At 51.4% G+C, this 15,440-nt stretch overlaps 1 protein-coding gene across 1 annotated transcript in view; it reads right to left on the reverse strand.

Annotated features, from left to right (window-relative positions):
- The window catches only part of LOC106599296 (ELKS/Rab6-interacting/CAST family member 1), a 678,087-nt gene that overhangs the window by 184,550 nt on the left and 478,097 nt on the right, over positions 1–15,440 (reverse strand).

A 15,440-nucleotide genomic window follows, 5' to 3' on the forward strand; every position in this document is an offset into this window, starting at 1 on the left:
CATAGGAGTAAACAAGACAACACAAAGAGATCTGGGACCAGGCTAAGAGTCAAGTGAGAGGTGACATAAATATCTTCATTGACTTTATTGACGCTTCATTGAGTCCTGCCAAGCTAACATCAACACTGGTTGACTACAGAAAGGATGTTCCACATCGCTGTGATGTCCCTCAGCCAGTGTCTACAAACAGCCACATGCTACAGGAAATGTATTCTAATCAAAGAAGTTTAAACACTGTATTCCCTATTGGGCCGTTTCTGGAAACCTCCATCCTTGATCAAACGTTATAAACCTCAGTAGCCGTGTTTGAGTTAGTGTAGCAAGTAAAAGGTGCTATTGATGCCCTGTGTGTGGTGTGTGTGTGTGTGTGGTGTGCGTGTGTGGTGTGTGTGTGTGTGTGTGTGTGTGTGTGTGGTGTGTGTGTGTGGTGTGCGTGTGTGGTGTGTGTGTGTGATGTGGTACCCATTCCCTGCCACCCTCAGGGCCTGAGTGTGTGTTTTGCCAAGGGCTGAGGAAGGAAGGGGGGGGATTTCACAGGGCTAGGGGCCAGGAGCTAGCTAGGGTGTAGGGAATAGGGGTTAGGGGTTAGGAAAGGAGGAAAGGGCGAGGGAGAAGTGGGAAAGGGGTAGGGGCTTAGGGTAGAAGGAATGAGCTATAGGGTAGGGGGAAGAGGGAATGAGCTATAGGGTAGGGGGAAGAGGGAATGAGCTATAGGGTAGGGGGGAGGGAATGAGTAATAGGGTAGGGGGGAATGAGCTATAGGGTAGGGGTAGAGGGAATGAGCTATAGGGTAGGGGGAAGAGGGAATGAGCTATAGGGTAGGGAGAAGAGGGAATGAGCTATATGGTAGGGGGGAAGAGGGAATGAGCTATAGGGTAGGGGGGAGAGGGAATGAGCTATAGGGTAGGGGGGAGAGGGAATGAGCTATAGGGTAGCGGGGAGAGGGAATGAGCTATAGGGTAGGGGGGTAGAGGGGAATGAGCTATAGGGTAGGGGGGAGAGGGAATGAGCTATAGGGTAGGGGGTAGAGGGAATGAGCTATTGGGTAGGGGGTAGAGGGAATGAGCTATAGGGTAGGGGAATGAGCTATAGGGTAGGGGGGAAGAGGGAATGAGCTATAGGGTAGGGGGAGAGGGAATGAGCTATTGGGTAGGGGGGAGAGGGAATGAGCTATAGGGTAGGGGGAAGAGGGAATGAGCTATAGGGTAGGGGAAGAGGGAATGAGCTATAGGGTAGGGGGAAGAGGGAATGAGCTATAGGGTAGGGGGAAGAGGGAATGAGCTATAGGGTAGGGGGTAGAGGGAATGAGCTATAGGGTAGGGGGGAGAGGGAATGAGCTATAGGGTAGGGGGAAGAGGGAATGAGCTATAGGGTAGGGGATAGAGGGAATGAGCTATAGGGTAGGGGGGAGAGGGAATGAGCTATAGGGTAGGGGGGAAGAGGGAATGAGCTATAGGGTAGGGGGGTAGAGGGAATGAGCTATAGGGTAGGGGGGGAGAGGGAATGAGCTATTGGGTAGGGGGAAGAGGGAATGAGCTATAGGGTAGGGGGGAAGAGGGAATGAGCTATAGGGTAGGGGGTAGAGGGAATGAGCTATAGGGTAGGGGGGAGAGGGAATGAGCTATAGGGTAGGGGGGAAGAGGGAATGAGCTATAGGGTAGGGGGAGAGGGAATGAGCTATAGGGTAGGGGGGTAGAGGGAATGAGCTATAGGGTAGGGGGTAGAGGGAATGAGCTATAGGGTAGGGGGAGAGGGAATGAGCTATAGGGTAGGGGGGAGAGGGAATGAGCTATAGGGTAGGGGGAGAGGGAATGAGCTATAGGGTAGGGGGGAGAGGGAATGAGCTATAGGGTAGGGGGAGAGGGAATGAGCTATAGGGTAGGGGGAGAGAGGAATGAGCTATAGGGTAGGGGGGAAGAGGGAATGAGCTATAGGGTAGGGGGGAAGAGGGAATGAGCTATAGGGTAGGGGGAAGAGGGAATGAGCTATAGGGTAGGGGGGTAGAGGGAATGAGCTATAGGGTAGGGGGTAGAGGGAATGAGCTATAGGGTAGGGGGTAGAGGGAATGAGCTATAGGGTAGGGGGGGAGAGGGAATGAGCTATAGGGTAGGGGGAAGAGGGAATGAGCTATAGGGTAGGGGGTAGAGGGAATGAGCTATAGGGTAGGGGGGAAGAGGGAATGAGCTATAGGGTAGGGGGAAGAGGGAATGAGCTATAGGGTAGGGGGTAGAGGGAATGAGCTATAGGGTAGGGGGTAGAGGGAATGAGCTATAGGGTAGGGGGAAGAGGGAATGAGCTATAGGGTAGGGGGAGAGGAATGAGCTATAGGGTAGGGGGTAGAGGGAATGAGCTATAGGGTAGGGGGAGAGGGAATGAGCTATAGGGTAGGGGGAGAGGGGAATGAGCTATAGGGTAGGGGGTAGAGGGAATGAGCTATAGGGTAGGGGGTAGAGGGAATGAGCTATAGGGTAGGGGGGTAGAGGGAATGAGCTATAGGGTAGGGGGTAGAGGGAATGAGCTATCGGGTAGGGGGTAGAGGGAATGAGCTATAGGGTAGGGGGAGAGGGAATGAGCTATAGGGTAGGGGGGAGAGGGAATGAGCTATAGGGTAGGGGGGAGAGGGAATGAGCTATAGGGTGGGGGTAGAGGGAATGAGCTATAGGGTAGGGGGGGAAGAGGGAATGAGCTATAGGGTAGGGGGAGAGGGAATGAGCTATAGGGTAGGGGGAGAGGGAATGAGCTATAGGGTAGGGGGGAGAGGGAATGAGCTATAGGGTAGGGGGGAGAGGGAATGAGCTATAGGGTAGGGGGGAGAGGGAATGAGCTATAGGGTAGGGGGGAAGAGGGAATGAGCTATAGGGTAGGGGGAGAGGAATGAGCTATAGGTAGGGGTAGAGGGAATGAGCTATAGGGTAGGGGGAAGAGGGAATGAGCTATAGGGTAGGGGGAGAGGGAATGAGCTATAGGGTAGGGGGAGAGGGAATGAGCTATAGGGTAGGGGGGAATGAGCTATAGGGTAGGGGGTAGAGGGAATGAGCTATAGGGTAGGGGGAGAGGGAATGAGCTATAGGGTAGGGGAAGAGGGAATGAGCTATAGGGTAGGGGTAGAGGGAATGAGCTATAGGGTAGGGGGGAGAGGGAATGAGCTATAGGGTAGGGGGTAGAGGGAATGAGCTATAGGGTAGGGGGAGAGGGAATGAGCTATAGGGTAGGGGTAGAGGGAATGAGCTATAGGGTAGGGGGGAATGAGCTATAGGGTAGGGGGTAGAGGGAATGAGCTATAGGGTAGGGGGAGAGGGAATGAGCTATAGGGTAGGGGGAAGAGGGAATGAGCTATAGGGTAGGGGGAGAGGGAATGAGCTATAGGGTAGGGGGAGAGGGAATGAGCTATAGGGTAGGGAGGGAATGAGCTATAGGGTAGGGGGAAGAGGGAATGAGCTATAGGGTAGGGGGGAGAGGGAATGAGCTATAGGGTAGGGGGAGAGGGAATGAGCTATAGGGTAGGGGGAGAGGGAATGAGCTATAGGGTAGGGGGAGAGGGAATGAGCTATAGGGTAGGGGGGGGAATGAGCTATAGGGTAGGGAGAAGAGGGAATGAGCTATAGGGTAGGGGGGAGAGGGAATGAGCTATAGGGTAGGGGGGAGAGGGAATGAGCTATAGGGTAGGGAGAAGAGGGAATGAGCTATAGGGTAGGGGGGAGAGGGAATGAGCTATAGGGTAGGGAGGAGAGGGAATGAGCTATAGGGTAGGGGGGAGAAAGAATGAGCTATAGGGTAGGGGGGAAGAGGGAATGAGCTATAGGGTAGGGGGTAGAGGGAATGAGCTATTGGGTAGGGGGTAGAGGGAATGAGCTATAGGGTAGGGGGTAGAGGGAATGAGCTATAGGGTAGGGGGTAGAGGGAATGAGCTATAGGGTAGGGGGTAGAGGGAATGAGCTATAGGGTAGGGGGGGAATGAGCTATAGGGTAGGGGGAAGAGGGAATGAGCTATAAGGGTAGGGGGAGAGGGAATGAGCTATAGGGTAGGGAGAAGAGGGAATGAGCTATAGGGTAGCGGGGGAGAGGGAATGAGCTATAGGGTAGCGGGGAGAGGGAATGAGCTATAGGGTAGGGGGAATGAGCTATAGGGTAGGGAGAAGAGGGAATGAGCTATATGGTAGGGGGGTAGGGGGAATGAGCTATAGGGTAGGGGGAGAGGGAATGAGCTATAGGGTAGGGGGTAGGGGGAATGAGCTATAGGGTAGGGGGAGAGGGAATGAGCTATAGGGTAGGGGGGAGAGGGAATGAGCTATAGGGTAGGGGGTAGGGGGAATGAGCTATAGGGTAGGGGTAATGAGCTATAGGGTAGGGAGAAGAGGGAATGAGCTATAGGGTAGGGGGGAGAGGGAATGAGCTATAGGGTAGGGGGGAGAGGGAATGAGCTATAGGGTAGGGAGAAAAGGGAATGAGCTATAAGGGTAGGGGGGAGAGGGAATGAGCTATAGGGTAGGGGGGAGAGGGAATGAGCTATAGGGAAGCGGGGAGAAAGAATGAGCTATAGGGTAGGGGGAAGAGGGAATGAGCTATAGGGTAGGGGATAGAGGGAATGAGCTATTGGGTAGGGGGTAGAGGGAATGAGCTATAGGGTAGGGGGTAGAGGGAATGAGCTATAGGGTAGGGGTTGGAGGGAATGAGCTATTGGGTAGGGGTAGAGGGAATGAGCTATAGGGTAGGGGGAATGAGCTATAGGGTAGGGGGAAGAGGGAATGAGCTATATGGTAGGGGATAGAGGGAATGAGCTATAGGGTAGGGAGAAGAGGGAATGAGCTATAGGGTAGGGGGTAGAGGGAATGAGCTATAGGGTAGGGGGAAGAGGGAATGAGCTATAGGGTAGGGGGTAGAGGGAATGAGCTATAGGGTAGGGGGTAGAGGGAATGAGCTATAGGGTAGCGGGGAGAGGGAATGAGCTATAGGGTAGGGGGAATGAGCTATAGGGTAGGGGGTAGAGGGAATGAGCTATAGGGTAGGGGGTAGAGGGAATGAGCTATAGGGTAGCGGGGGAGGGAATGAGCTATAGGGTAGGGGGGAATGAGCTATAGGGTAGGGGGTAGAGGGAATGAGCTATAGGGTAGGGGGTAGAGGGAATGAGCTATAGGGTAGGGGGTTAGAGGGAATGAGCTATAGGGTAGGGGGGAAGAGGGAATGAGCTATAGGGTAGGGGGGAGAGGGAATGAGCTATATGGTAGGGGGTAGAGGGAATGAGCTATAGGGTAGCGGGGAGAGGGAATGAGCTATAGGGTAGGGGGTAGAGGGAATGAGCTATAGGGTAGGGGGTAGAGGGAATGAGCTATAGGGTAGAGGGTAGAGGGAATGAGCTATAGGGTAGGGGGGAGAGGGAAGCGGGGAGAGGGAATGAGCTATAGGGTAGCGGGGAGAGGGAATGAGCTATAGGGTAGGGGGGTAGAGGGAATGAGCTATTGGGTAGGGGGTAGAGGGAATGAGCTATAGGGTAGGGGGGAATGAGCTATAGGGTAGGGGGGAAGAGGGAATGAGCTATATGGTAGGGGGGTAGAGGGAATGAGCTATAGGGTAGGGAGAAGAGGGAATGAGCTATAGGGTAGGGGGGTAGAGGGAATGAGCTATAGGGTAGGGGGGAAGAGGGAATGAGCTATAGGGTAGGGGGTAGAGGGAATGAGCTATAGGGTAGGGGGTAGAGGGAATGAGCTATAGGGTAGGGGGGAATGAGCTATAGGGTAGGGGGGAAGAGGGAATGAGCTATATGGTAGGGGGTAGAGGGAATGAGCTATAGGGTAGGGAGAAGAGGGAATGAGCTATAGGGTAGGGGGTAGAGGGAATGAGCTATAGGGTAGGGGGGAAGAGGGAATGAGCTATAGGGTAGGGGGGTAGAGGGAATGAGCTATAGGGTAGGGGGTAGAGGGGAATGAGCTATAGGGTAGGGGGGAATGAGCTATAGGGTAGGGGGTAGAGGGAATGAGCTATAGGGTAGGGGAAGAGGGAATGAGCTATAGGGGTAGGGGGGGAATGAGCTATAGGGTAGGGGGGAATGAGCTATAGGGTAGGGGGAATGAGCTATAGGGTAGGGGGTAGAGGGAATGAGCTATAGGGTAGGGGGGTAGAGGGAATGAGCTATAGGGTAGCGGGGAGAGGGAATGAGCTATAGGGTAGGGGGAATGAGCTATAGGGTAGGGGGTAGAGGGAATGAGCTATAGGGTAAGGGGAAGAGGGAATGAGCTATAGGGTAGGGGGTAGAGGGAATGAGCTATATGGTAGGGGGTAGAGGGAATGAGCTATAGGGTAGCGGGGAGAGGGAATGAGCTACAGGGTAGGGGGTAGAGGGAATGGGCTATAGGGTAGGGGGTAGAGGGAATGAGCTATAGGGTAGGGGGTAGAGGGAATGAGCTATAGGGTAGGGGGAGAGGGAAGCGGGGAGAGGGAATGAGCTATAGGGTAGGGGGTAGAGGGAATGAGCTATTGGGTAGGGGGTAGAGGGAATGAGCTATTGGGTAGGGGGGTAGAGGGAATGAGCTATAGGGTAGGGGGAATGAGCTATAGGGTAGGGAGAAGAGGGAATGAGCTATATGGTAGGGGGTAGGGGGGAATGAGCTATAGGGTAGGAGGAGAGGGAATGAGCTATAGGGTAGGGGGTAGAGGGAATGAGCTATAGGGTAGGGGGTAGGGGGAATGAGCTATAGGGTAGGGGGGAGAGGGAATGAGCTATAGGGTAGGGGGGAGAGGGAATGAGCTATAGGGTAGGGGTAGAGGGAATGAGCTATAGGGTAGGGGGTAGAGGGAATGAGCTATAGGGTAGGGGGGAAGAGGGAATGAGCTATAGGGTAGAGGGTAGAGGGAATGAGCTATAGGGTAGGGGGGAGAGGGAATGAGCTATAGGGTAGGGGGGAGGAGGGAATAAGCTATAGGGTAGGGGGAAGAGGGAATGAGCTATAGGGTAGGGGGGAAGAGGGAATGAGCTATAGGGTAGGGGGGAGAGGGAATGAGCTATAGGGTAGCGGGGAGAGGGAATGAGCTATAGGGTAGGGGGGAGGAGGGAATAAGCTATAGGGTAGGGGGAAGAGGGAATGAGCTATAGGGTAGGGGGGAAGAGGGAATGAGCTATAGGGTAGGGGGGAGAGGGAATGAGCTATAGGGTAGGGGGGAAGAGGGAATGAGCTATAGGGTAGGGGGTAGAGGGAATGAGCTATAGGGTAGGGGGTAGAGGGAATGAGCTATTGGGTAGGGGGTAGAGGGAATGAGCTATAGGGTAGGGGTAATGAGCTATAGGGTAGGGAGAAGAGGGAATGAGCTATAGGGTAGGGGGGAGAGGGAATGAGCTATAGGGTAGGGGTTAGAGGGAATGAGCTATAGGGTAGGGGGGAAGAGGGAATGAGCTATAGGGTAGGGGGGAGAGGGAATGAGCTATAGGGTAGGGGGGAGGGAATGAGCTATAGGGTAGGGGGGAGAGGGAATGAGCTATAGGGTAGGGGAAAGAGGGAATGAGCTATAGGGTAGGGTATAGAGGGAATGAGCTATTGGGTAGGGGGAGAGGGAATGAGCTATAGGGTAGGGGGTAGAGGGAATGAGCTATAGGGTAGGGGGGTAGAGGGAATGAGCTATTGGGTAGGGGGTAGAGGGAATGAGCTATAGGGTAGGGGGGAATGAGCTATAGGGTAGGGGGGAGAGGGAATGAGCTATATGGTAGGGGGGTAGAGGGAATGAGCTATAGGGTAGGGAGAAGAGGGAATGAGCTATAGGGTAGGGGGTAGAGGGAATGAGCTATAGGGTAGGGGGGGAGAGGGAATGAGCTATAGGGTAGGGGGTAGAGGGAATGAGCTATAGGGTAGGGGGAAGAGGGAATGAGCTATAGGGTAGGGGGGAGAGGGAATGAGCTATAGGGTAGGGGGTTAGAGGGAATGAGCTATAGGGTAGGGGTAGAGGGAATTAGCTATAGGGTAGGGGGTAGAGGGAATGAGCTATAGGGTAGAGGGTAGAGGGAATGAGCTATAGGGTAGGGGGAGAGGGAATGAGCTATAGGGTAGGGGGTAGAGGGAATGAGCTATAGGGTAGGGGGGAAGAGGGAATGAGCTATAGGGTAGGGGGTAGAGGGAATGAGCTATAGGGTAGGGGGTAGAGGGAATAAGCTATAGGGTAGGGGGGAGAGGAAACTAGATATAGGGTAGCGGGAAGAGGGAATGAGCTATAGGGTAGGGAGGAGAGGGAATGAGCTATAGGGTAGGGGGGAATGAGCTATAGGGTAGGGGGAAGAGGAAACTAGATATAGGGTAGGGGGAAGAGGGAATGAGCTATAGGGTAGGGGGTAGAGGGAATGAGCTATAGGGTAGGGGGGAAGAGGGAATGAGCTATAGGGTAGGGGGAAGAGGGAATGAGCTATAGGGTAGGGGGTATAGGGAATAAGCTATAGGGTAGGGGGGAGAGGGAATGAGCTATAGGGTAGGGGGTAGAGGGAATGAGCTATAGGGTAGGGGGTAGAGGGAATGAGCTATAGGGTAGGGGGGAGAGGGAATGAGCTATAGGGTAGGGGGAATGAGCTATAGGGTAGGGGGGGAGAGGGAATGAGCTATATGGTAGGGGGTAGGGGGAATGAGCTATAGGGTAGGGGGTAGAGGGAACGAGCTATAGGGTAGGGGGGTAGAGGGAATGAGCTATAGGGTAGCGGGGAGAGGGAATGAGCTATATGGTAGGGGGGTAGAGGGAATGAGCTATAGGGTAGGGGGTAGAGGGAATGAGCTATAGGGTAGGGGGGGAGAGGGAATGAGCTATAGGGTAGGGGGTAGAGGGAATGAGCTATAGGGTAGGGGGAAGAGGGAATGAGCTATAGGGTAGGGGGGAGAGGGAATGAGCTATAGGGTAGGGGGGAGAGGGAATGAGCTATAGGGTAGGGGGTAGAGGGAATGAGCTAGTGATCGCCCCCCTCTCTCTCCCCCCTCTCTCTCTCTCTCTCTCTCCCCCTCCCTCCCTCTCGCTCTCTCTCCCTCCTTCTCTCTCTCTCTCCCCCTCTCTCTCTCTGTCTAACTCTCTCTCTCTGTCTCTCTCTCTCTCTCTCTAACTCTCTCTCTCTCTAACTCTCTCTGTCTGACTCTCTCTCTCTCAATTCAATTCCATTTCAATTTAAGGGGCTTTATTGTCATGGGAAACATGTGTTAACGTTGCCAAAGCAAGTGAGGTAGATAATATAGAAAGTGAAATAAACAATAAAAATGAACAGCAAACATTACACTCACAGAAGTTCCAAAAGAATAAAGATATTTGAAATGTCATATTATGTATATATACAGTGTTGTAACGATGTGTAAATGGTTAAAGTACAAAAGGAAAATAAATAAACATAAATATGGGTTGTATTTATAATGGTGTTTGTTCTTCACTGGTTGACCTTTTCTTGTGGAAACAGGTCACACATCTTGCTGCTGTGATGCACACTGTGGTATTTCACCCAGTAGATATGGGACTTTATCAAAATTGGGTTTGTTTTTAAATTCTTTGTGGATCTGTGTACACAGATCTCTCTCTCTCTCTGTCTATCTAACTCTCTATCACCCTTTCTCTCACTCACATCCAGGACACTGAAGAATCCTCTGACCCAAATCTGTCCAGAAAATAGTGACATCAGATCACTAGGGAAACCCATACCATCTGCACCCACACACACACACACACACACACACACACACACACACACACACACACACACACACACACACACACACACACACACACACACACACACACACACATCTTGAGATATACAATATGCCTTACACAGCGCTCAGTGAGAGTGCTTGACAGGCAAAGCTCCAAACACACAGAGAAATGAACAGAAACTTTAACTTCCTACTTTCTGGTTCCCATAACTCCTATAACCACATTCATTTATACAGTAAATCCCCATACAGAGTATATAGGGCTGTGTCTCTGCCCTATAGGCCCTGGTCAAAAGTAGTGCACTATATAGGGAAAAGTATGCCATTTGGCACGCAGGCTATAACTGTAGGCGTAACATGTTTTAGCTCAGGTTAAAGGTTAGGACCTTTAGTCTCAGTCCAGCCTGCTGTGGACAGGGCAGCATTCAGAGGTTAGGACCTTTAGTCTCAGTCCAGCCTGCTGTGGACAGGGCAGCATTCAGAGGTTAGGACCTTTAGTCTCAGTCCAGCCTGCTGTGGACAGGGCAGCATTCAGAGGTTAGGACCTTTAGTCTCAGTCCAGCCTGCTGCGGACAGGGCAGCATTCAGAGGTTAGGACCTTTAGTCTCAGTCCAGCCTGCTGTGGACAGGGCAGCATTCAGAGGTTAGGACCTTTAGTCTCAGTCCAGCCTGCTGTGGACAGGGCAGCATTCAGAGGTTAGGACCTTTAGTCTCAGTCCAGCCTGCTGCGGACAGGGCAGCATTCAGAGGTTAGGACCTTTAGTCTCAGTCCAGCCCGCTGCGGACAGGGCAGCATTCAGAGGTTAGGACCTTTAGTCTCAGTCCAGCCCGCTGCGGACAGGGCAGCATTCAGAGGTTAGGACCTTTAGTCTCAGTCCAGCCCGCTGCGGACAGGGCAGCATTCAGAGGTTAGGACCTTTAGTCTCAGTCCAGCCTGCTGCGGACAGGGCAGCATTCAGAGGTTAGGACCTTTAGTCTCAGTCCAGCCTGCTGCGGACAGGGCAGCATTCAGAGGTTAGGACCTTTAGTCTCAGTCCAGCCTGCTGCGGACAGGGCAGCATTCAGAGGTTAGGACCTTTAGTCTCAGTCCAGCCTGCTGCGGACAGGTCAGCATTCAGAGGTTAGGACCTTTAGTCTCAGTCCAGCCTGCTGCGGACAGGGCAGCATTCAGAGGTTAGGACCTTTAGTCTCAGTCCAGCCTGCTGTGGACAGGGCAGCATTCAGAGCATTGAGCCAAAGCTCACCACCCCACACACACACACACAAACGTATAGAGGTACAAAGCCCTGCACACACACACACACACACACACACACACACACACACACACACACACACACACACACACACACACACACACACACACACACACACACACACACACACACACACACACACACACACACACACAAAAGGGGGCTGTGGTACGTAGAGAAACAGCCAAGGTTATTCTGGATGTTTTTAATGCCGTATAAACACTGACATAGAGGGCTGTACAGAGCAACCATTCTACTGCTCTACCTGGTTCCCCAGCCTCCTAGTACCATTACACTGGGCAGGACTCATCACTAACCTGTTGGAGTCCTTTTGACCATCAGATGAGATATTAGAAAACATCATACGTATACTCACTCACACACCCATTAAGATACAGTCAAAAATACACTTAAACACACACATACTGTACCAGAACACACCAGAACACACCAGAACACACCAGAACATACTAGAACACACCAGCACATACCAGAACACACCAAAACACACCATAACACACCAGAACATACTAGAACACACCAGTACATACCAGAACACACCAAAACACACCATAACACACCAGAACATACTAGAACACACCAGTACATACCCGAACACACCAGAACACTTCAGAACACACCATAACACACCATAACACACCATAACATACTAGAACACACCAGCACATACCAGAACACACCAGAACACACCAGAACACTTCAGAACACACCATAACACACCATAACACACCATAACACACCAGAACACACCAGAACATACCAGAACACACCAGAACATACCAGAACACACCAGAACATACTAGAACACACCAGCACATACCAGAACACACCAGAACATACCAGAACACACCATAACACACCAGAACACACCAGAACATACTAGAACACACCAACACATACCAGCACATACCAGAACACACCAGAACATACCAGAACACACCAAAACACACCAGAACACTTCAGAACACACCATAACACACCATAACACTTCAGAACACACCAGAACACACCAGAAGACACCAGAACACACCAGAATACACCAGAAGACACCAGAAGACACCAGAAGACACCAGAACACACAGTACTACGTAAACACACACACACACAGAGCCTTCTACCCAGAGTTGACAGGGTTTACAGCAAGCAGGGAAACTTCATCCAGTTAGCTTCCTGTGTTGTTTAAAGGGGATAATATATAAATAGTAGCCCATGCAGCCAGTGTGTGTGTGTGTGTGTGTGTGTGTGTGTGTGTGTGTGTGTGTGTGTGTGTGTGTGTGTGTGTGTGTGTGTGTGTGTGCAGGGAGAAAGAGGGACATTAGGCTGCTTTAGGAAAAGCCTCCAGGCTGCATGTTTCACCACAGAATCCCATCTCACTGGGGAAGTGTCTGTGTGACGCAGCCCAGACTAAGTTAGTCTACATGGGCCTCACAGCTAACCACTGAACAACTAACTGCTGCATAGAGCAAACCAACAGAGGGGAAATAAAGAGAGGTATATCGTACACACACACACACACACACACACACACACACACACACACACACACACACACACAAGCTCATCAAGGTTCTGAGGGCATCAGAGCTAGAATAACAGTCTCTCCCACATTTCAAGTCAGGAAATGAGTTAGATACACAGCCAGACGAGAAGAGAAGAGAGGAGGAGAGAGAGAGGAGAGAGGAGGAGAGAGCGAAGAGGAGAGAGAGAAGAGGGGAGGAGGAGAGAGAGAGAGGAGAGGTGGAGAGAGAGAAGAGAGGAGAGGAGGAGAGAGAGAGGAGAGGAGGCGAGAGAGAAGAGAGGAGAGGAGGAGAGAGAGAAGAGAGGAGAGGAGGAGAGAGAGACGAGAGGAGAGGAGGAGAGAGAGAGGAGAGGAGGAGAGAGAGAAGAGAGGAGAGGAGGAGAGAGAGAAGAGAGGAGAGGAGGAGAGAGAGAAGAGAGGAGAGGAGGAGAGAGAGAAGAGAGGAGAGGAGGAGAGAGAGAAGAGAGGAGAGGAGGAGAGAGAGAAGAGAGGAGAGGAGGAGAGAGAGAAGAAAGAAAGGATGGATTCTATTTCTATCTCCGTCTGAGGTTTCTTCTCTATTCCAGTGTAACCCTGACGACCCACTATATTCTCCTGCTGCTCTGTGGTTCTCTACAGACTTCAGTAACCCTGACGACCCACTATATTCTCCTGCTGCTCTGTGGTTCTCTACAGACTTCAGTAACCCTGACGACCCACTATATTCTCCTGCTGCTCTGTGGTTCTCTACAGACTTCAGTAACCCTGACGACCCACTATATTCTCCTGCTGCTCTGTGGTTCTCTACAGACTTCAGTAACCCTGACGACCCACTATATTCTCCTGCTGCTCTGTGGATCTCTACAGACTTCAGTAACCCTGACGACCCACTATATTCTCCTGCTGCTCTGTGGTTCTCTACAGACTTCAGTAACCCTGACGACCCACTATATTCTCCTGCTGCTCTGTGGTTCTCTACAGACTTCAGTAACCCTGACGACCCACTATATTCTCCTGCTGCTCTGTGGATCTCTACGACTTCAGTCTGAGACTGACATCAGTGAAGTCGTTTGTGGTGACGAAGGGCACAAGGGGCGTTGTACAAAACAAAGTCATCAGCGATTGGATCGTCTCTAACCAATCAGAGTATGAAAGCCATTAACTCATGTTCAAACTGCCGCTTTACCCACGTGTTCTGAATCTGGCCCAACCCATCAGTTTCTGGACCAATCAGACGGCCCTGAATGTGTTCAGGTTCAGTGAAGGGTCAGCGAGGTCCTCAGATCCAGACTCATTGAGGAGAAGAAACTAACGTCTGTGTTCATGGCCTAGAGTTTGGCCGGAGCAAGGTGTCTGGGTCGCCAGGCAACTGTTACCCTGCTGCCCTGTCTAAAGTTGCACCTCTTTACAATGTAAAGACACCTGAGTCTTGGTGAAAACCACTAGATGTAATCTATTATCATTAGTGTTATGATGTCATCTCGGATGATCTATGATGTCATGTAGGGCCCTATGAGGACTATGACCTACAGAAACACAGACATTACCATCCTGCAAACAGTGAAACTAGATGCTCTGTGGTCTCAATGACAGTTCCATCCCTATGTGACCACAAGGGTCAACCTTTGAGGCCTCTCATTGGCCAGCACAGTTAGCCTGGAGGCCTGTCATTGGAGAGAACAGGTACCGATTGTTTAGGGGTGAAGGGTCAGGTAACTCCATCACCTGTGGTCATTGGTCTAATCAGTAGCATCATCACAGAGCCACAGAGCCTGGACAAAGCCTTAGGTTTCTTCCTCTCTCCCTCTCTTCCTCTCTCCTCTTTGTCTCTCATTGGCTCTATCAGTGGGAGAAGGGGAGAAGCAACACAATCTGTCTAGATAATGATGTGTTCTCTGGGACGAGGAGGAAGAGGGGAAGGTGACAGATTTATGGAGTTCTGTGTGATGGCGTCCTTCCCAATCCAATTCCCATCCTGTCCTGCCAAACCACCCAGGGCAGGACACCCACTGCTCAGAATCCCAAGAATGCTCCAGCTTCCAGAGAAGAGGGAGGAGGAGTGACAGAAAAACACTAGATATCACACTCATCCTGCCATAGTGAGGACAGACAATCACAGAGTGCGTGTGGTGGAAGGAGAGATATGTTAAATGAAGGCAGATCTGAGGTTTGACTCAAAAAAAGCACTTTGAATTCTACAGTCAACCAAACTGACCAAGCAGTGGTTTATGATGTCATCCTCCCTTCTTCTGGAGAACGGAAGAAGAAAAGACAAATAAAACAGAGTGGGGAGGTGAAGAAGAGGAGGAACAAGAGGAGGAGAAGGAGGTGAAGGAGGAGAGGAACAGGAGGAGGAGAAGGAGGTGAAGAAGAAGAGGAACAGGAGGAGGAGAAGGAGGTGAAGAAGAAGAGGAACAGGAGGAGGAGAAGGAGGTGAAGGAGGAGAAGAACAGGAGGAGGAGAAGGAGGTGAAGAAGAGGAACAGGAGAAGGAGAAGTAGGTGAAGAAGAGGAACAGGAGGAGGAGAAGGAGGTGAAGAAGAAGAGGAACAGGAGGAGGAGAAGGAGGTGAAGAAGAAGAGGAACAGGAGGAGGAGAAGGAGGTGAAGAAGAAGAGGAACAGGAGGAGGAGAAGGAGGTGAAGGAGAAGAGGAACAGGAGGAGGAGAAGGAGGTGAAGAAGAAGAGGAACAGGAGGAGGAGAAGGAGGTGAAGAAGAAGAGGAACAGGAGGAGAAGAAGGAGGTAAGAAGAAGAGGAACAGGAGGAGAAGAAGGAGGTGAAGAAGAGGAACAGGAGGAGGAGAAGGAGGTGAAGAAGAAGAGGAACAGGAGGAGGAGAAGGAGGTGAAGAAGAAGAGGAACAGGAGGAGGAGAAGGAGGTGAAGAAGAAGTGGAACAGGAGGAGGAGAAGGAGGTGAAGAAGAGGAACAGGAGGATGAGGAGAAGAAGAGGAACAGAAAGACGGGAAGGAGGTGAAGAAGAAGACTGAAGAATTATAGGACAGGGCTAA

The sequence above is a fragment of the Salmo salar genome, chromosome ssa17, assembly GCF_905237065.1.
Source record: "Salmo salar chromosome ssa17, Ssal_v3.1, whole genome shotgun sequence".
NCBI lineage: Eukaryota > Metazoa > Chordata > Actinopteri > Salmoniformes > Salmonidae > Salmo > Salmo salar.